Raw genomic sequence first — 22,269 nt, 5'->3', positions numbered from 1 at the left:
TAGCTTTTCCCTCTTTACTGATAGAGAAAAATATGCTTTCTCATCAGTCATTCCCCTACACTAAAAACAAGCCAGCTTTTTTGCTTGACTTTTCAGTATTTTGCTCTGCTAATAGCTTTCTTCTGCTCCCATTCCAGCTTGAATTAATCTATAGAGAGAAAAGCAGAATAGTGCACACATACACCAGACTGGGAAGCTCTTCTGAAATTCCCCTTATTTAAAAAGACCTCTGATAATGGCATAACTATGACAAACCTCCTAGAAATATTTCACAAGCTCCCACATAAGATTACAGCTATTTTACTAAATTTTCTAGCTTCAGAATACTTCATGATACAGACACATTTTCATCTTATGATCCATTAGTTCTCCAAGATTAACCAGCTTCACATTTGTTTCAGTCATTTCATCTTACAGCAGAAATTCCAGTTCACCAGTACTCAGTTTTTCACTGATGAACTATTACATGTATTACACAGGAATTTTTGTGTACTCAGAATCATTCATCCCTGCATAAGATATTCCTGTCCTTCTCTTTATTAACAGCACTTTCTAACTTTGTTAATAAAAAATCATTGCATACGCCTACTTTTTTGTGTCAAGGTCACTTGTGGAACCACTCAATTAATTTTTGAATAAAGATATTTTGATTCAGAAAAGTCTGGCAATTCTTAAATTAATTTAATTGTCTCTACCGTAACTAAAGACGTCCTTTACATGAAGTCACATAAAATTATTTAGTGAATTTCTAAGAAAACAGACTGAATTTTACCTCCCTGTCTTTGGAAACCAGTTATCTAAAAAAGACATCATATTGATTTGGTGAAATGCAAGTTGGGTAAGTCTATGCTGCATTCCATTTTCATTTACCTCTACATTTTTGAAGTGTTCTAAAGTTTTGCACATAACTAATGTACTATGGTGTCATATATGCCATTATTTATTTTCTAAGTGCATATCCTATGTTGGCTGTTTTCCAGTTATACCTTTCCTGATTTAAGAGTTTTGTTTAAAAGCTCTTCTGCTGGATCTGCAACTTCACATGTGAGTTCATGCAGCACTGCAGGGAGATTATCTAGTTCCCCCAACAAGAGTACATTACGTTGATTGACTTTTGGTTTCCACTTCAGCTGTTGTCATTTCCTTTTCCACTGCTATCATGATTCTGTTCCACATTCAGCATCCCTATTCTCATTGAAAATTGATCAAAATCTCTTAGAAACATAGCTAGTGACCTACACTTGGCCCACCGGAATCAAAAAGTTCAGAATTTTATAACCACAAGTAAAAACCTAATAAAAAAAGGTTTGGGGGATTTCTGTGACAAATACTGCTTCCCAGTGTCTGATAGCTGAGGGCTTACATAAGTTACATTGTATAGAAAAACCAATCCAAAGCTGTATTATGCCACAGGGAAACAGAAGAAAACAAAACCACTGACAACCCCAAAGGACCCTGCAATGGGAAAGAATGGAGTTTTCCAGAGTGCTGCTGGACTCCGTGAGATTTTTAATATTATTAAGGAATGACCTTGCCCCATGCAACACACTCAAAGTATGGCATGTTTCTGAATCTGTAAAAGCAGGTCATTAGCTACTGCTTCTTCCACTTGTTCTCCCTCCCTTATAAAGCAAGAGGATAACATCTTCTTGGTTCCTGCTGCAACTCAAGGAAAACTCTGAAGTCTTGGATTAATAAAAAATATAAACAATAGGCAAGAAACATATGCAATGGAGAGAAATGTCTTATTTCATCTTTTTAGAAGACTTGTTAAATCTCTGTCCTAGGCACAATGTAAAACAAAGCCCACACATTCTTCTGGTTTTTTCTTTATGTGTGTGCTGAAAATTCAGGCCTAATTACAGGAAGCCTGAAAACTGTCCTTATTACATACTAATACACTTTTCTATCAACAGAATACCTTCATAAAATATTTACTCTGCCCAAATTTGCCTCAGATAAGCCCTTAGCCTGTGAAAAGTTTTAGGACCTTGACTATGGGAGAGGTGTTGTGTTCTGTAGGGACAGAATAAAACCTGCATTAGCTAGCTCTTCATGTCCCTTTTAGCTCTTAATAATGAAAACTGGATTTATTCAGAGGAAGGAACTAGCCCTGAGATACTCCTGAAAGATCTGTCCAGTAATATTTGTAATTTTTGCCGTCCTCTATTTTTTTAGGTTGGCGCACTTCCAAATTGAGGGATTATTTAAGAGAATTTGAATTTAAATCTTCAATGATAATTATTTTTTTGTTATTTACGCTTATTATTTTTCCAAATCCCTCTGACTCTGTATTAGATAACTTCATAATACTTTACTCATCCTGTAGTGAATTTTAATTGTATTTACAAGAAGTTGTCATTTTCTAAGAATTAATTCTGAAACCAGCTGAATACATTGTTAAAGTCTGAGGGGACTGTGAATGGAAAAGATGTCAGAAAATAGCTCCTTGCAAACAAGGAGGAAAGTAAAAAAAGCCACAAGATTTTTAAATGTTGTTATCCATGCATTATCATTGGAGTTTGTCTTACTGCACCTTTGGTATTTGGTCTCACTCCTTTCTCTTGGTGTTTACACCACCTTCATCACTGAATTAAGCTGATCCAATTGGAATTTTATCTCACTTATTTTCTCACTCCTGTCAGGAACACTTGATGCTGGCATGTATGGCAACACATGGGAGAAGAGGCTTGTTTTAACAACCACATTGACTTTTCAGCCTCTCTGTTACCACAGCCATCAAATTCCAATTTATTCTTCTAGGGGCCCTCATCATTCCACAGTCCAGTGTGGACAAAAAGAAAAATAATTTAGTCACTTAAGAGTGGGAAAGTCTATACTCCCAAAACAAAACCAGTCAGACAGCTATCTCAAAATTTACAGGCTCTGTTGACTGACTCTTTACCTCTTCCCTGACTCCAGTTTTCCCAGTGCCTCCCCTTGCTTCTCCCTTGCCAACCTCCTGCACTTTTTCTGGGGGCTTTTCAACAGTTCAGTGACTGAATCATGTGAATACAAATAAATGTGAGGTCAAACAACACTCTTTTTCTTTTTTGTATCAAGATTATTTTGCCCACAGATCAAAAACTGATGGGAAGTAATATTTGAGACCAGCCCATAAGAAAACAAGAGGAAGATAAGAGCAATAAAAGCTCATTCTCACAGTCCCTCCCTTGTAAAAGGTTAACACTCTGCTTAACCTACATATTTTGCCTACTGAAAAAAAGTAGAAACCCAAAGAAATTATCAGGCAACCAAAATTATTAATTCAAATACTAAAAGGTTGTTAAGTCATAACGTTGATATGCCATGCCTTACAGGTATCTTAGCTCGAAGGTGCATTGTTAATTTCTGCAAAGATTTTAAAGAACATGGAAGTGTAAATGAAACAACAGCTTTTGCTAAGGGTGTCATGCAACTACTGTTGTTATGGGAGAAACAAAATCAGTCTTTTAAAGACTTGTTTCTGACATGGTCTTTTTCTACCAAGCCGAGACAGTCACAGGTAAATTAATTTCCTACATTTTTGCCTTCATAAACAAACCTTTCCTTCCATTTCCTTTTATATCTTTTGATTTTTTATAAGTGCGAGAAAAATGCACTAAATTTTAAATTTTCTCTGTCACTGAATATTATTAACTAGAGTACATAGAGTTCGTTTTATTTTACTAGGTATAACAAATGTATGGTAGAAAAGTGCATTTAGAAATGAATACTGTTCATGATTCAACAGAAAAAGAAATCGTGGAACTCAGATTTAATTTTGAGCATTCTTAATCTACAGTCTTTTCACTATCTCAGAGGTCTTTGCCAATTTAGGAGATTTAAAAATCGTATGCATTACAAGACCTAAGTACAAAATATTCCTAAGAAAGAAATTTCAACTCTTATTTATTTTAATAAATTCCAATTTTTTTTTAATGTACCTCATCCTTTAACTTTACTTTCACTTAAAAAAATATTAACTTCCACCACCCACTGATCAAGAGAAAGAGTCTGGCTTTTGAAGCTGGAGGCGGTTGTCATCTTATAACTTAGTAGCTTCTGTGATGTATGATTTCTTTCTATGATGAAACTGCACCTTTTAAAAACATTTAAAACAAATGCATGATAAATTGGTGAGCTAAAACCTCCCAAACACATATTTTGCTTTCATATCATCCTGTCCCACATTAAGCAATTATGGAAAAGAACACTGACTACACCACCGATATTTCCTAATTAAGTGGATAAAGGGAGACACAGCTGCTAATGACTTTTTTTTGTTTATTTGTGTGCTATTTATAGTCTGCTATGCTAAATATAGACAGTAAAATCTTAGTGTGAATCTAAATTCAGTTACCTTAAGAAAGCGTTTATTAAAAATTGCTTGGAACTCCATTGTTACAGAACTGTAATTTAACATAGACTACATGTGTGCCTTTAAGTGTCAGCTCCTGAGCTTCACTTCTATGTTCCTTCTCTACTGTTTTGTGTTTTTAACAATCACTGTCTAACATTTTGGGGTTTTTTTTAAGACTCGCTCTTTCTCACTCTTTTAATTCCAGTATCCCACCTTCTGCTACATAAAGGTGTTTCAATATGGCAGTTGTTGTTCACTTCACCCATTTGGGTAAACATTTCAACATTTTAGTTGAATTTAGTATTGTCTACATTCATCTTTTGACAATATTTGCTAAACCTTCATAGAAAATTTCTTCTGATAACCTCAGATCTCTTCCTGACCCAAATAATAAAGTTAAGGGTGCATTTGAGTTTGAACCATAGTGTACTTTGAAACTGATGTCCCAAGTGTCCCCATTTGTCATCACTGAGTCATCTTAGAGGGTGTATGTTGGATACTTTTGCACAAAATTAAGCTGGAAGACCAGAAATACATTTAATTTGTTCCAACCACAAATGGCCACTCAATACAGATGATCAGACTAACACTAGCAAAAAATGAACACCCAAATTTTATACAGTGGCGTCTTTAGCTCCTTAGCCTCATTGCATTTTGTTAATCCACTCTCCTGGGTCTCCCTGCTTGCCAGTGTAAAGCTGAACTATGACACTCAACAAACGTGTGGATGGAGTTGTCTTTCATTCTAGTACCACCTTCTGGTTTTGAATAAACATTCGTGGTAAATGTCACATAAAGAAAGTGCTGTTCTTTGAATGACATTATAGGAAAACACTGAGATGCCTGCAGGTGAACAATTTAATTAGTGTAATGAGAGAAAATCACAGTTGGGATTTTGAAAACTTTATCTGATGAGGCATACAGATGAAAGGCAGGTGAATGAGAGATGCAAAGAGGGGCTCCAAGGAAAGCAGTATGGTTCCTCAGAAAGAATGAAAGGACTCCTCCTGAATGAACAGACTATCCTAAATATGACCTGGGACACTTTTGAGGACAATGGAGGATGGACATATCACAGAAGAACAGTAACATACTCTGAGGGTTTGCTTTCTTCAGATATAGATAAAATCATTAGAAAAGTTCCCCACTAATTAATTAGGCTTGAACCAAACATTGTTTTTCATTCTAGCATGTAAAGGACTCACTCACAATTTGTGGTAAAGATTTAATTACAGTTCAGAGTTGTCATCCCAGCCCTGCTAAATTCCCTTGAGTTTATGCAGTTGGTTCCAATGTGTCCATAAACTTCAGCCACGATGGCTGTATCTAAATAAGAAAATTAAACACTCTCAGGATGCTGATAGGCTAAATGATTATATTTCTAGAGTGGTCACTGCTAATCTTCTTACCTGCATCATCTTTTATCAACCTAAATATTTCCCAAATAGAGTTTGGGAATATGCCCAGACCTACAAGCATTGTCAACTGGCAACCGTCCACTCCTTACCAGAGTATCATTATACAGCATGATCATGACCAGAATATGCCAATGATTCAGGCTGGGAAAAGGGGCCCTGGAAGCATTTAATTTCCTAATATAGATTAGCTGCTGAATTGAAGAATGGCCTTTATAGTTTTTCTGGCTCAGTCTAATGGAGTGTCTCCAGAGGGATAGGGTATACAAATTAACCCTTCCAGTCTTTAAGGACTACCATTTCAACTGGGAGAACAAATCAGTAAGAAAAGAGAATATCTTGGTGAATACATACTAGTGTAACAAAAAGGTGGATATGATTTCACTCATGGTTTATACAAAAGCTAGGCATTTTTTTCCTAGAAAGAAATTCCTGTTTAGAAGTTTTAAAAGCCAAGAGAGCAGCTTTATTCAGAATAATGCTACTTGTTACCCAGGTAATGAACTTAAAATCTGCAACAAAAGCAATGATTCACCCACAATGGATGAGTTTGACTCAATTTTGACTCACTAAAAATGTTTCCATATTTGAAAGAACTTCAAATGTATTTATAATCAGAAGTATGATGAATGCTGCTTCTCTGTAAGTATTTTTCTATCTTTCATCATCTAGGATATTGTGTTTTCAGACTTGTAGTGATGAATGATATAAAAGAAAATAACTTGATATTTATCAAGGGTAGGGAATTATTAATGCTCATAAAATAACAAAGATAAAAAACCAAACCCAAACCACATTCTTATCAACATATCCACATGAATGAGCAGATAACTATGAAAGTAAAGTGTCTGGACTGCCATGGCACAAACTCCATTCCTTTAAAATTTTTATACAAAATTAAATGCTACTTTTAAGAATGCAGGCAGTTCAGAAAATTTATATCTCCACAAATCTGTTACAATAAAAAAAATCCAAAAGATTTGTGGATAGATAAATATGATACACTGATAGATAAGTTCTTGCTCCAAAACCTTTATAGTCCAGCTGAGACTGGACTCAGAAAAAAAAAAAACAGGACAAAAAGATGAGGTATATCATACGCTAATGACAGAGGGAAGGAAGTCTAATAGAAAAAGGTGACTTTCACAGATGAGACTGGAGCTAAAATGCTCTGGAGGTCCTAGAGTAACACTAAATATGCTTGAAGATGTAAGAGAGTAGTGCAAAGAAACAGGACCATGCATACAGGAATGTCAGAAGGGAGTTCATGGAGACTCCAAAGTCCTGGGTTATCTCCTCTTATTTTACTTCTTGGAAACAAAAGAAGGGTCTCAGGTTAATGCTGACAGAATCATCTGTTCACAGTCTGCTGAGTGTCCTTCATGTATTCAGTGATGGGTTGAACAAAGAGTTCTTAGGAACTCACAGCTCAGTGCCAGAGTGTAATTTGACTTTTCCTTCCTGGAATCATGGATCCTCCATATCCAGTGGAACTGGATGTCTAACCTGTCAGATCCATGAATGCCATAAAGATTTTAAGGTAAAATAATATATTTATTGAAACTGTAGATGGATGTTAGAACAGCTTCATAAAAGGAAAACAGATCCTCAAGGTTATGCTTAACAGCAAGGATCCTCAGTAGCAGGTATAATTCCTCCAGTAGTCTCTGAGGCTGGCTAACAAAGCTCTACAATCCTTTTTTTGAAGTGTTGAGTATATCTACTCTGACCAAAAGAAACAATAGGGTTATGCTGAGTTTAAGCCTTTAGAAGTAGAGGCCAATGAGGCACATAGATTGCATCAATGATGGACTGAATGCAACAAGATAACACTACATGTAATCTTCCTTTGCTGAAATTGAAGCAGAACCGATTGTGTTAAAAGACCTACAAGAGATAATAGTACAAATAGACCCTTATTCTAGTGAATTCCTATGTTTGATGACCACTACACATTTTTTATGAGGAATAATTTCATACTGCTGCATTGTAGGAATGTCTAATGCCTTTATCTTCTGCTTAGAATACTCTTTCTGATGCTCAAGGATCAAACACTTAATGAGTCTTTCAATATTATCTATTCACTGTAAGGGTAGAGTAAAAGCTTCATGGAAAAGAGTCTATTTGATCTAACACATATATTTTTATATACTAATATGAATTCCATATTTTGCCTTTTGATGTATATTCCCATATGTGGTCCTTATGGAGCCCTTTCTAATTATTTCATTATGGTGCTAAATCATTCCTAATCAACAGATAGGGATTATGTTTTCAAAAACATGATTTAGACATTTCAGAATGCATGGAAGAAAAACATTAAAACCAAACAACTATGTTTATTTTCATGCACAATTAATTCAAAAATTTCTCCAAAAAAAAGATATAATTAACCTTTAATAAATGAGAAGGAGGAAAATGTAGGTTTTGAACCAGTTTGGAATTTCAGCTCTCATTTTCACTGCTGCAAACTGGCTATGATCAGATGCCTTGCTAGTGCAGAACTGAACGTATCTAGCTTTGTATTGTAAGCCCTAAATAACCCAGTGTGGGAGAAGTGATCTGTTCAAACATGATTTGAAAATTACAGTTATAGTAACTTTGAATATTGTATTTTTTCCTTGCTTTGAAAAACATATAATTAAAATTATTATTTAAACACAAACACATTAAAAGATTATAACTCCAAGGGTTCACTTCTGCTCCTATATACATACATATACTCCTATTTCATAATAGTGGTTTGAAACACACTTTCAAGAACTTGCCTATAAAATGTTCTTTCCCTTTACCTAAGAATTGGACTGATTCCTCGACCAATTAATTATCATTTAATCCTCCAACCTATTCCAGTTTTTATGTAATAATAATTATTGTATCTCTGAATGATACAAAATAACACAAGATATATTTCTTTCTTCTTCCTTATAATCTTTAGAGATTAAACTTTGCGTTCTTGTTATAGATATCAACTTTATTATGGGGTCTAATGTGTTTTGTGAAAATGCTGGGCCGAAGAACAGATAGTATTTTCCATTTTTGTTCTCTGACAGTCCTGTGAGGAGATTAGTGTAAACCTTTGTCATGGCTTAGGAATGGCATTCCCCAGTTTAGGGCCCCCTCTCTGAGACTTGCCCAAACCAGACATCACTCGATTGCTGCTGCCCCACACCTTCCCTTCTCATTCCAGGGATGGAGTTGAGAATTGGAGGCACAAAAAGGTGAAAATCATGGGTCGAGACAAGAAACAATTTACTGGAAACAGCAATGAGATAAGGAAATGAGCAGTAACGGCAATAACACCAATAACAAAAGTATACAGAAATACAGAAAGATTCATGTGCAAAAATGCTCACTGCAGAGCCCAACACTACTACACTGCAGACATGCAGACACAGACATATTTTCCCAACTGGAAAAGGGACAACCTTTCTTCAGGGAAGTGAGAGAGAGTCCCTTTCCCCTGCCCCCTGGCAATGAGGTAAGATGGTATTGAAAGACATTAGGGTCTTGGCTACTTGGTCCACTAGGACAGCCTACCTGCAAGCAATTTACCAGAAGCTCTTCAGCACACTGTGTGTCCTTACTGCTTTTGTGCTTTTGTGCTTAATGGAATTTGGGTTGCTTCAACTATTTAATTATAAAGCAGAATTTATGTAGAGTGAAAATACCTTTCTTTTCTTTTCTTTTCTTTTCTTTTCTTTTCTTTTCTTTTCTTTTCTTTTCTTTTCTTTTCTTTTCTTTTCTTTTCTTTTCTTTTCTCTTTTCTTTTCTTTTCTTTTCTTTTCTTTTCTTTTCTTTTCTTTTCTTTTCTTTTCTTTTCTTTTCTTTTCTCTTCTCTTCTCTTCTCTTCTCTTCTCTTCTCTTCTCTTCTCTTCTCTTCTCTTCTTTTCTTTTCTCTTTCAGCTGTTTTAACATGCAATATTCTTGGAAAATGCCTTGATTGCATTCAGTCGTTTGTGGGTGATTGCTTCACCCACAAAGAGGGACTTCAGTCACATTTTGGAAGCACTGATAACATTAGATAGCAACTTGGCTGTTGTGCTTTTCACTAACTGTGGAGTCTGAGAAGGAATGTTTGGTTAAGGTATTTTTAGAGATTCCATATCTAATAAAAGATAATTGCTATGATTTCATCCTGGGATGATGGTTAGTCAGCAAGTCTGAGGCTGAGCAAAGGGATTCTTACACACAGTGTATAGAAAGCAACACATTTGGTGATTTGAACATCCAAGAAGCAGAAGTGTGTCCAAATGTATCTTCCCAAGGAGGATGTGCCCTTACAGAAACGATTCTTCAGAGAACAACTTTGTAATAATTTCATTCTTTCTGCCAACATCACCTAAATGATCCTGAAGTTACCTTCATCCATATGTTCTTTATGCAAGTGTTGATCCCAATCAAGCATTATAACATCTGGCAGTCCGTTCTCTTTACGTTGAATCTCTATGTGCTGAACAGGCAAATAATTTTGGATATTGTTGTTGTTTTAGTCCACAATGACTTTTCTACAATTATAATTTCTACAAATATAATTTCAAATAAATGTTGAACGAAGAAGAAGAGAGGATTATTTGGTTGATCAACCTTTGATGGTATAAATAGAATCCTGTGAAACTGAGTTCTGTTTGATCTGAATGACCAAGGCCACGTCCTGTGAGTGTGCTAGTCTTTCCCATACATTCACAGACAGTCTGACTGAAGGCTACAAAGCTTACATGATAAAAGTCATATAAGTCTAGCACTGGGAATATGACTATGACTATGAGAAATGTTACAGATTTGACACTCTCCTTAGTGTCCCTCACTTGAATAAATACTGAATGAGTGCTTCATGCCTCCATGCCAGTAAGGTCTGGAAAATGTCCAATCTGTTTCCAGCTCTAGACTTTTGTCATAGGTTAGCAAGCATAGTCCCGGAAGGGATATCCTTGCTAAGGGGTGCTTACAGCTTCCTCTGGGACCTGATAGAACCTATCAGCTGGCCAGTCTGAATATGGACAATTCTTTAAGCCACTTAAAGTTGTGACTGCCTCTGTGATCCACACTTAAGAATAGACAAACTCCCTGCCCAAGCTCTCTCTCATTTCCGGTGCTGGGACAGGTGGCTGCAGGCCCTGTGCAGGGGCCAGCAGGCCCGGCCAGGCCCTGCTTGGGCCAGGCCGGGCTGGGCCATGGCCAGCCTCGAGCCATGGGCCCGTTCCAGCCATGGAACCCCCCCCCCCACTGCCTTGCCGTGGGCGGCCAGAGAGGCTCGGAACCCCCCCCCTCCACTGCGGCCGAGATTCAGCAAAGTGGCACCTCTGTCCGGCAGAGGTCAGGGGACCAACAGCAATAAGGGACACAGCTGCAAGGCCGAGGTGAGATTAACCCTTTTATTGCTGTGAAGAGCTGAAAACCTGAGGGAAGAGAGAGAGGAGATGCTTAAAGCTGAAAGTCTGTTGTGAAGCTATGATATATCAGAGTATCCTGTTGTAATTTCATGAAGATATGGGGGGTGGAGTGTTCAAGTCATAAGCAGAAGCACCTGCGCTGAGATAGGCAGATGCTGACGCAGCTGTAATTTCATGAGAAGTTTGGACAGAGAGAGAGATGAACCAGATGAACCAGATGAGGACTTTTGCTCCAAAGAGGAAAGGAGAAAAACCTCAATTCCTAGAGATGCTCCCAGAGATAGTTCTAATGATGAAGATGAGGAAGACCCTTTGCTCCCAGGGAAGGAGAAGGGCCTCTGTTTCTTTGTTTCTGAACAGCTCAACCTTAAAATTGTACCCCAGAAAACTTTCAAGAGTGGACCCTTGAAAGCAGTTGCGGGAAAAGCTGCAAGTCGGGGGAAGGGACTCACATCGCAAGCAGAGAGACTCCTCTTCCTAAATGGACTGAACAATATTTGGAAGTGGGTGGCTGTCTCGGTGTGATAATGTTTTCATAGCACAAGCAAAAAGAGACTTCTCTTTCTAAATGGACTGAACAAGGTTATTATGGAAGTGGTAAACAGACTGAACATCTTAAGGGTTGTCTTTAAATTGTCAGTGGGAGAAGGGAGGAAGGTGGGGGGAGGAGGAGAGTTCTGAAGGTGGTATATTTTTTTTTTTCTTTTCTTCTTTTAGGTCTGTTAATAAACTTCTTTATATTCATTCAAGTTGGTGCCTGCTTTGCATTTCTCCTAATTCTTATCTCACAGAAGATAAACAGTAATGAGTATTTTAGACCAAACCACTACAACTTTGAACAGATTGTTTCTGGTCTCTTGTCTTAGTCTCTCAGACTCTGTATTTAAATTGCCTCAACTCCTGAAACTATCATTCTTGACTGGATGACTCTCTGTTTCATATGAGGCAAAAACTGTATCTCTGGGAACAACCTGAATTCTGTTTAGACCCTTAAGGCCATGAAATATGCTTCACAGTGCACAACTTTGATACGAATTTTTAGAATTTTTGAGGAAAATTGTTTTAGGATTATAGTGATTTTTAATGGTCAAGTATAGAATGGACACTCTTACAAGCTATGATCATCTTGTCTCTTGTGAGTAATTAGGTCCAATCTTCCTGTCAAGGTGAAAAGGCATTGCTGATTCCTTATTTTCCATTATCCTTCTGATTGCCTGTCATGTTTGAGGCATGAGAGAGTGCAGCAAACTGAGAGCAGATAAGCATTTGGTAAATTTTTGTATGAACCACTGATCAGCTTCACATCTTAGTCAGATAAACTTCACTTAGTTTAGCTGCTGTCTCTGGAAACCTGGCTTATAAACAGCAGTTTAAATGTCCCTGCATCACAGTTCCCAGTTCCTGTGGTAGTGGAGTTAGATCTAGATGAAACAAAATCCTGGGGTTTACAAAGGGGTGAACTCTTGGGCATCAGCTGTTCTAATATTCACAGCCTTAGAAAATCACACTAAAAAACCAAAGCCGTTTGTTGAACACATGTAGTGTACTCCACTTATCTCCAATTCAGTTTCTTAATAGTGGTTCTTGAGATATTTGGGGGAAACTCCTTTTCATTCCTGCCACTAATAGACTTGTCAGTGAGTGTCAGATGTCTCTCTGTTAAAGTTTTAATCAGGACACAGCATGTTGGAGGACCTGGAGATGACACACTGTGGTCACTGGGGTGCTCTCATCAGACCTCTGAGGCTTCAAACGCAAGGCCATGAATTTCTGGCTTTGAGAAGTGTGTTAGCATATTGCCCCTTAACTTGAAACTTTTTTATATGGTTATGTCCAATATTATTACTCATTCCTGAACACAGAAGAGTTACATGTTATTAGAAGTATTTCTGAGGGAAGAAAACTAGCTTTCATTTTCAAGTATAAGGAATGTTATACTATACCTGTAACTAGTGACAGTGAAGGAAAGCGTGTTTACAAGAGCCAGAGGTTGCAGCGTGATCTAAGTTCCTCAACGTCCAACCTACTACTGCCTTTTTTGTGTCTGAAATAGAAATCCTTTATTTCACTCAGGACTACATAACTGAGCAGAATAATATTGAAGTAATTCTAAAAATCCTGCAAATCAATTACCAGTGGCACCTCCAAAATAAACAGGCATCTTTTAACTATGCAGCAGACAACTCCATAACAAATGAGACTGTCCAGAAACTGCCTGCAAAGCTGTTGAAGTTATATTCAGCACAGGGGTCCAGCATGAAAAAACAAATGTCCATGTTAATGATTTCTTTCAGCGCCAGTAAGTGGAACAATTGGAGTTCTGGATGATTGATTCTTCTATTAGTCATAAAAGCCTTCTAGAAATTACCTGCTTAGTTTAAAACGAGTACTTAGTTTTCTCTTGCTCCAAAGTCACAGAGTATTTGATACACAATTGCTTTTGTAGTGCAGAAATTTTGCAACACTAACAATTTGATCTGGAAATTTTGTTAAATTCTAATTATCCATGACAGTAAATAAATTTTAGTTTCTTTATCCATACCAATAACTAAAGTTTTCATTTACTGAAGTTTTCACTTAAAAAATTCCCATGCAGTTTTATAGCAAAATGAAGGTAAATAATGGAATTGGTATTCCAATGATATTTCAAATTATTCTAGAATCCTTGAAATTATAAGATCCAATTTATTAACTTAATTTCTTTGAGAACTTTACAAAACCTTAAAAAGATAAAATTTTTAAAGTATATTTAATATTATAAAGAACAGGACATTTTTTCTTCCCCAAATCTTAATTTAGGGATATTTTGGTCATTTTATAAAAGGCAATTAGGCAGGAAGCAAGATGACATGAAAAGAACAATTGCAGGCTATATAGTAGCTTTAAAAAATCAAATTAATGAATAAATGTCAGAATTTTTACTTTGTAGTTTGATTTTAGTCTTACAAGAGCTGCCTTACAAGAGCTATCTAAGCTTGAAAATCAAATTAGATAACTGTTCTAGTTGCCATTATAATGTTATCTATGGTCTTCACAGACACACATTTTTCTTAGATGTATTCTTCAAAAACTGATTGACAGCTAAGGAATAAGATCAAAACAGAACAAAATAACTGAATTACACACTATGTTAACAAGTAGTTATTCAACTTTCATATTAATAAGCTGGATACAGAGCCATATATGTTGACGTGCATATGCATGCTCACACATAATTATGTATACATACACACAGACTTCTGAAATTATTTCTGTGTTAGCTGTTTTTATTCTGAAGTTTTACACTAGATTTGGGTGCTACTGGAAAAGCACTGAGATCTCATGTTCTTCTCTTGCTTTGCAGCTCTTCCCATCCTACTCTCACAAATGTGAGCATCAGAAGTTAATTCACCAGTTCTATGTTAATCTATACAGAGGACTGAACAAATAAGACTCTTCTTTAGTTAGCAGGAAGTTGTCTGGCAATGTGGGATGTTATACAGTTTTCACTTAAGTGAAAATATAACATGTATGAAAACTTGATCTGGATTTGAGACATTCCTCGCAGAATTCTGGATACATAAACCAGTGAATATACTATGCTCGTTAGTATACGTGCAATTCTTAGGTGACAGTCTAAATATCAATAAGTTTAAGCAAACAAGTTACAATCTCTGCTAAAAACATTCTTTATTTTACCTTTTTCTCAGTGTTTAGTGTATGAAGACAACTGAATGGAGGTTGTGCTTGCCAAATGGAAGAGAGGTTTCCAGCATTTTGCCTCGCACCCCAGAGTATTTATGGCTGTGTAGCCACAACATGCATTTCTTATCATTTACCCACAGGCTGTGCAAAACCCTGCCAGGTTCTTTCTGGTATTTAACCCATTAATGAAACATAGAAATTATGTAACATTTTGAGGTTTTGCTACACAATGCCTGGCATTCTTCAAACAAGTGGCTGTACATCCAAAAAAAAGGGGTCATTCTAATCTTAAAAGGTAAGAGGGGTAGGTGAGGTTGCAGAAGAGGTGATACAGCAATTCTGGGCTAGAGCAAAAGCAGTACAGCATATGGAGAACAATCACAAAGAATGAGACTTGATACTAATCCCTCCTGGTGCGGATTACAACTAAAACGTAAAGCTGTGTGCCAAAATTGACAGGTCCTGCAATCCGCCCACAAGGGAAAATAATTTGGGGATATTTTGATCATTTTGTAAGAGGCAATGAGGCAGGAAGTAAGATGACATGAAAAGAACAATTGCAAGCAAGAAAGCTGGGTAACCAACATCGCGCTACCAGCTACAACTGACCATTCCAGAAGAAGAAAGACAAAGCAGAAGAAACAATAAGAATGATGGGACATGTTTTCCAGGAAAGAGCTTTTTCATCTCTGAAAAACTGAGGTTTATATCATGGTTAAAGGAGGATTGCCACATGAGCTGTCAGGTTAATACAGTGCCCATGGTAAACAAATAGAGGAATGAGTCCTTCCAAATTTGTCTATAAAAATGCTGTCCTCCTAGCAATTTTCAAACAGCACAAAGTTCAGTTTTCTTTTGTTCCTGAAGCAGAATTGAGGCCCATTATTCGTTTTTGTGCTCCATGAATCTTACACCAACCATCCTGAAAATATCACAAAAATATGAGGAACTGCTCTTGAAGTGATTACTCCATTTAATGTATGGACACAGTTCATTAACTGCCTGCTGTACTATAAATGAGCTCGTATCACTTCTAATACTTTGGCTGTTTGCTGACAGGGGGAAAGAACACAATTTCATATTTTATCCTTTCATGTACACTCTGAAAGAGCAGTTACTTTGTTCTGTCAGCCACAAGCAAAATATTCTGCTGCTATCCTCCCCTGGATGAACTCCCCTCTTCCTCCTTGCTGGGTTATAAAACGCACACTGGAAAATCCTACCTATTGCTATAACAGTTCAATATGAGACAATACAGAGAAAAGCAGAAAAGTTACAACAGAAACCTTGAAGCTTAACTGAAAAAAAACCCTTCAGTGCATCATGAGACTCACAACAATATCCAGAGGGATGTAGTCTGCCATGTGTTTCACCTGTGTGGAGTTTATTACAGAGTTGGAGATTACATTTGTTGTCTTGGAACAGAACAAGTATTGATTTATCCAGGATGAAATGCATTTTAGCTCTCTCCAATTTATTCTAAAAAGTAATCTGAGCCCCTCAGTCAATCTGAAGAGATGTAGGTAATTCCAGAGGGCAATTCATTTTCTCCTAAAGGCTCTAAAATAAGCAGGATATTGTTCTGTACAGCGGGAGTCTAAATGCTAAATATCCCTTAACATTCAAAAGATCTTGCAGAACTGTCCCTGATACTTAACAGCTTAATCCTTTTTTTTTTTTTTTTTTTTACAAAAATAGAAGAAAAAAAAGAAAATACAAATAAGAAAATAAACAATAATTACCAGGACAAATACCTATAGAGTTGTTATTAAATGCTTATAGATTCGGTGCTAGACTGAACTGTATATAAACCACACAGTAATGTTGTGCTCTACAATGCACATTTCACTTTACCTGAAATAGATAACTGAAGAAGAGAGTGCCTGTTTTATCCAGATACTTCATTTGCTACTGTGATGTTTTTAATCTTGGTAAACTATGCTCCATCCCAATTAACAGCCAGACTCTATGTCCTCCCAGGTATTTTGCTGTGAAGCTCAACCCAGTATACCTGCTCCTCTAATAATTGGGTAGCAAGCTGATAGCTTCCAGACAGGAAGCTGTTATCCAACTCTTCCTCCAGTCCTGTAAGAAAAAAAACATTTCTCTTGGCCAGAGTCTCCATTAACATGCTTTCCTTGTCACTTTTGCTTCTGGTTTTTATATTATCTCAAATGGAAAGCTTTGGTGGTGTGGTAGGTAACTAACCCAAAATGGTTATTGAAAACATTCACACTGTTGTGTGGATCCCTGTGGTCTTGATTCAGAAGTGCCAGAAGGTGCTTCTTCCCTGTAACAATCCTAGATGGCATGCACTTAGAGCTCTGTAACTCAGTCTTCAGATAAAAAAAATCTCAAGGTGAAGTAATCTCAAATGCTTGTTTTCATTTGCTCTTATAAGGAAAAGGAAATTTTCTCACAGGAAGAGCAAATTCATCACAAACCACCCAAATGCACATGCACTTGAAAATCTGTGCACCCCTTGAGAGCTGTGGTGTGGTTCAAGTGAATTAGCTTCTCTTTCTTCTCTGTCTAACACTCACACATCTCCTCTTTCCCTGGCCATCTTTCTTTCTTTTCCCTACATTTCTATCTTAAACTGGCTGTACTCTCCTACCCAAAACTGGGCTCATGTGTGGGAAATCAAATCAATTAACTCTGAGCCCTCTTTGTGCTGAAGGCGAGAGTCACATACGATAACAGATGTTATTATATCTGTATATTTTTTTCTTTGGAACTTTCAAGCCCTACCAGAAGATGTACTAAGCTTATTAGGAGCACTTACCACAGTCTTGCGTAAACTTGTGTATTCTACGGGTTCCCTGTCTGGAATGAGGAAGATCTCCTCATGGCCTGTGGGACTGCCTCATGTGCTCTTGCATTTTGCAAATTACAGTTGAATCTATCCACTTAGAACACATCTTAAATATTTAACATGGAATATTATGAAAAAATATTTTCAAGTCATCTGAAAGGATTTCTTTTTCAAGTAGCCTTCAGAAAATTAAAAGCATAATCGTTCATACCATTTATCCTCAGGTATTTTTTACCACAAATGCAGTATAAAATTTACTCAAAAGTTTTTTAAGAGTGTACCTATCACTGGGAGAAAAAATTATTTGTAGTGTACATAAAAGAAGAGAACACATTCTTAACATCCCTCTTAACAATAACATAAACTGAAACTTATCTACTTATTTTTATCTGATGTTATGTTCAGTGGAGGAGTGGACTGAGGAAGATTTTCTTGGGTGCAAGACCTAGTTCCACAAACTCACATTTCCCAGTGTTCTAGTGGGGGGTGACACCAACCCTGACCTCTGGGCATATGTGCTCTCAAGGGCAGTTACAACAGGGCTGCAGCTTCCACAAAAGGCACCAGGCACAGGATTTGTCACGGAGCAGAGAGAGGCACCATTGACTGCACACAGGGCAAACTGGAGCTCCTCCTCCACAGACAAGATTGCTATGGGCCCAGTGCCAGACATGTTTCAGACAGTAAATAATATGTAAAATTGGTGAATACACTTGACTTTCTCCATTCCACCAGTTAGGCAGCCGATAAAAGAAATACTGTTATTATTCTATTTAATTAGCAGTGGAATTCTGGTTCCAGAAATTCTGCTGGGCAAAGGAAAGTCAGGAAAACTGAAGGGTTACTGAACAGCCTTATAAGAAACAGGCTTTCTAGTTGTCACAAAAGAGGACTTATTAGAGACATATTTCAAATCCTTCCTGTAGAGTATTTTATTGTATGGCAGTTTTCCTTTCTTTACTTCACTCCTTTTCACACTTTTTTCTGTCACATCTTTAATATATTTTTTCCATTATTTTTGCAACTGGACATCACAAGTCAGTAGGTGAGCTTCTAAAAATATTTCAGAACCATCCAAGTTCAGATTAAATTGACCATCTCAAGTAGACAAAGCTTTATAAACCATTTTGCTCACTTGAATCAAAAATGCACAGCTGAAAACAAGAGCATTTATATTTAAAACTCAGAACTTTAGTTCTAAAAACTAAAGCTGGAATTTCTGTACATTCTGTGTTAAAATTTTTCTAAATATAACCATAACACCTCAATGGAGTATGACTCTTTTCCATATTTTTTTTAGTAGTGTCATGCTACCTTGTTACACGAGCCAGTGTTCTATACATGCATATAAAGTGGCCTTGTGCTCATGATAGGTTTGGAAACTTTTTCATAAGAAATGGTTGTTTATTCAAACTTTCTCATTTCACTGTATCTCATCTGATTATTTCTCATAAGTATATTCTGTCTCTTGTTGAAGACCACACGTGAAAAATGTCATACTCAATACTTTTGCTTCTCAAAACTGATATACAGAAGGGTTTGGGCTTTCAAAATCACATGTGAAAGCGAATTATACCTGTAACCATGCAATTGCTACCACAGCATTATAAAACAGTATAAAAGTCAAACTTTCAGCACTTGAAAAGAAATCCTTATTTTAAAAATCTTTCCATGTGTTAATCAGATGTTCACACTACTTTACTTTATTTTGATGTTAAATCTACCCAGAAACGGATATTGTTATATTCAACCACCATCAAGTGGTATTAACTTTCTGGAGAAAACTGAATGGATACAAACGTGTATTTATCATGTATGTGATAAATGGAGCTTTGCTTTGTTAAACTGCCTTGGGACAATTATACTGCTGAGCGGGAGCCACATAAAGAAAGACATATATGTGCAAAAATCATGAGAACAAAACTAGAACTAGTTCAGGGGCCTTCACAGTTTTTTCCAAATCTTGCAGTATGGTATCTACTGGAAATCTTCTCAGGCAAATAGCTAAGGAAGATTAAATCACTGATTAAGAACTTATTTATAAGGGAGGAGGAAAAAAGGAAAGTAATAGACATCAAAATAAAATAAAGAACAGTAAAATAATTCTGTTTGTCCTAAGACACTTCGAATTTTATCTTATTCCATATATATCTTTCTGGAAGTCCACTTCTCTGCATTTAAGAACATTTAATCAAAGTGAAAATCAGCCACAATGCACACAAATAAACAACAAAATTATACAATCATTGTGATTCCCATGTAGCACAGATTGTTTAAGATCTTTGGTTAGTCATTCATTTATCAGAAACTGGGTTATAGCACATTTTTTCTGATAATCCTGATGCTGCTTCAAACATAAAGTATTTTCATGAGAAGAATTTCACACTAGAATTCTCTGTTGAAACTGCCCACCAGTTTAAGTTTTTCCTTTTAATAGCTCCTATCTTGTTGGTGCTTTAATTTAAAATTAACTTTTCAAGAGGCATTTGGTCAAGGCCTACAGATAGAGATTTTGTACACTTTCAAAAAATATGAAGCAGCAAAATTTTATTCAGACCAATAGAATAGTCTTCAAGCAGAATAAGATATTCATAGGCATGGGCAAAACAAGAAACACTTGTATCATTACCTCATCATCCTTTCCTGACCACTTTTGAGCAATATATGGGATAGGATCCTCTCAGTGTCCTTCTGCTGGGCTCAATTTCTCCACAACATGGAGCTTCTCTCATCTTGGCTTTCTCTCCAACTTCTCTGAAGCTGGTGGAGTCCCTTTGATATATAATTAGAAGTGCTTTTCTTCTTCTTTCTGACTCCAAAGTCCTTTTATGTGTGACTAACTTGGTCAATATGTTTTTAAAGTGCTTTACTTTCCCACTGAGAAAAATGTAATTGGGAGAAAACCTACTCTTCTGGAGACAAGCTACAGAAAAAAATTAGCTTCTTTAGGTACTCCTGTATTTGATATGGGCCCAGTGTACACACATCTACTAATATAATTCCATTATAAATATACAGACATGGAGAACACTCTTCATCTATTTTCATAACACAAGGAGTTTGGGGAGAAAACACAGCAGCCTCTGTAGTAGCCTTTAAAGACACCTTAGTCTCAACTGCTGTTCAAAAGCTGTGGGTTTTGCAGTCTGAGGCATCACCTACTACAAATTTGAAGCCACTGTTGCAGTCTTTGTCTATTGATTTAATCAGGAAAAGGATAACATTGTTCCATGCTCTCCCTGATCCAATATGACATGCTTAAAATAGTACTCCATGTAGTAGTTTCTCTGAATTTTCCTCACAGTTGTCAGGACTCATGCCATAGAGGAGAACTTGGTAAAAGAGTGGAAGATAAACTGAGAAGAGCATTGCTTCCTAAGGAAATGGGTATCATGAATTAAGGACTAGAGTTGGTTTGGCTAAGAACAAAATAAACTGATTTCAAAATCATGGTGCAGGGCTTTTTCAACCACTAGGAGTCAAATACCTGTTTTGGGGAAAGTGATGTGTGCTCTCTTGGATCTGAAAAGTTTTAGAAGTTTTGTAGGCAAGTTCATGGGGCAGACTTAGCTTAACTGACTTGCTGGGAATTTCTCCTTTCTAAAGTCTGGCTGGACTATCACCATGCTCCAGCTATATCCAGCTGTCAGAATAGCTCTTTGTGGCTGTTGGGGGATATCAGTGTGAAATTAACTGTGAAATGAAAAAGACCTATAACTGAACCTTTTCTGGCAGTTTTTCTAGTCCAAAGAAAGAAGCGGTGATTAAAAAGATTGCTATGAACAGTAAGAATACCACACCCCAAACTATTTCCTTGCACTTTGAACCAGAGCATTACAGAGCAAATGCATGACAGGTTGTAGCTTCATGTTGTCTCTAGGAAATCTTTCATAAGGTTACTGGATACAGCTGTCACCCTTTGAGACTAAGTGATCATCTGAGTTTAGGAGAAACTCTGCAGCTATTGCACTCAGCTTGGGTTCAGACTTTTAGAACAGTTCAGGCATCTAATTCCCACATCAGTTTTTCTGGACAGTAATATAAGCAGAAAGTGAGAAACAGCTTCTGGGGCTAATGCCCAGATTTGCATGGTAATACAGCTAAAAACAGAAAGAAACATGGGTTCCAAATCCCAGTACACCAGGGACAAACAAGGAGAGAAGCCCTGTGCTGTGCTTAAGTTAGTGTTTTTCTCTTATGAAGTATGAACTACAAACTCATGTTCTGAATGCAAGTATATTTATTTTAAGTAATAACACCAACACCATAAGTAATAACAGCAACATCTTGAGTGAATCTTGGCCATTATAAATTCATTTTTCTTGAGTAAAGTTAAGTGAGTGAGTAAGTTATCAGCTCTCATTCTCTCTGGCAAGGAAAATCCACTTGCAGAAAATGTGTTTATTTATAAATCAAAATTTATGTATTAAACTCTTTAATTTCTTTTCTTAATAATTTCAGCTGGTTCAACATGCAATATTCCTTCTTAGAAAAGCTTGCTTCACAAATAGAAATGTGGACCAAGCAGGCTTATTTCTCAGATCTTCACAGTTGTAGAGACTTTACTAACAGTATGATCTCTAATTGTGACTGTGCTCTTAACAGAGAGGAGAAATTTCA

Source organism: Aphelocoma coerulescens, chromosome 2, assembly GCF_041296385.1.
Source record: "Aphelocoma coerulescens isolate FSJ_1873_10779 chromosome 2, UR_Acoe_1.0, whole genome shotgun sequence".
Lineage (NCBI taxonomy): Eukaryota > Metazoa > Chordata > Aves > Passeriformes > Corvidae > Aphelocoma > Aphelocoma coerulescens.
Note: the sequence above shows the minus strand (reverse complement) of the source record.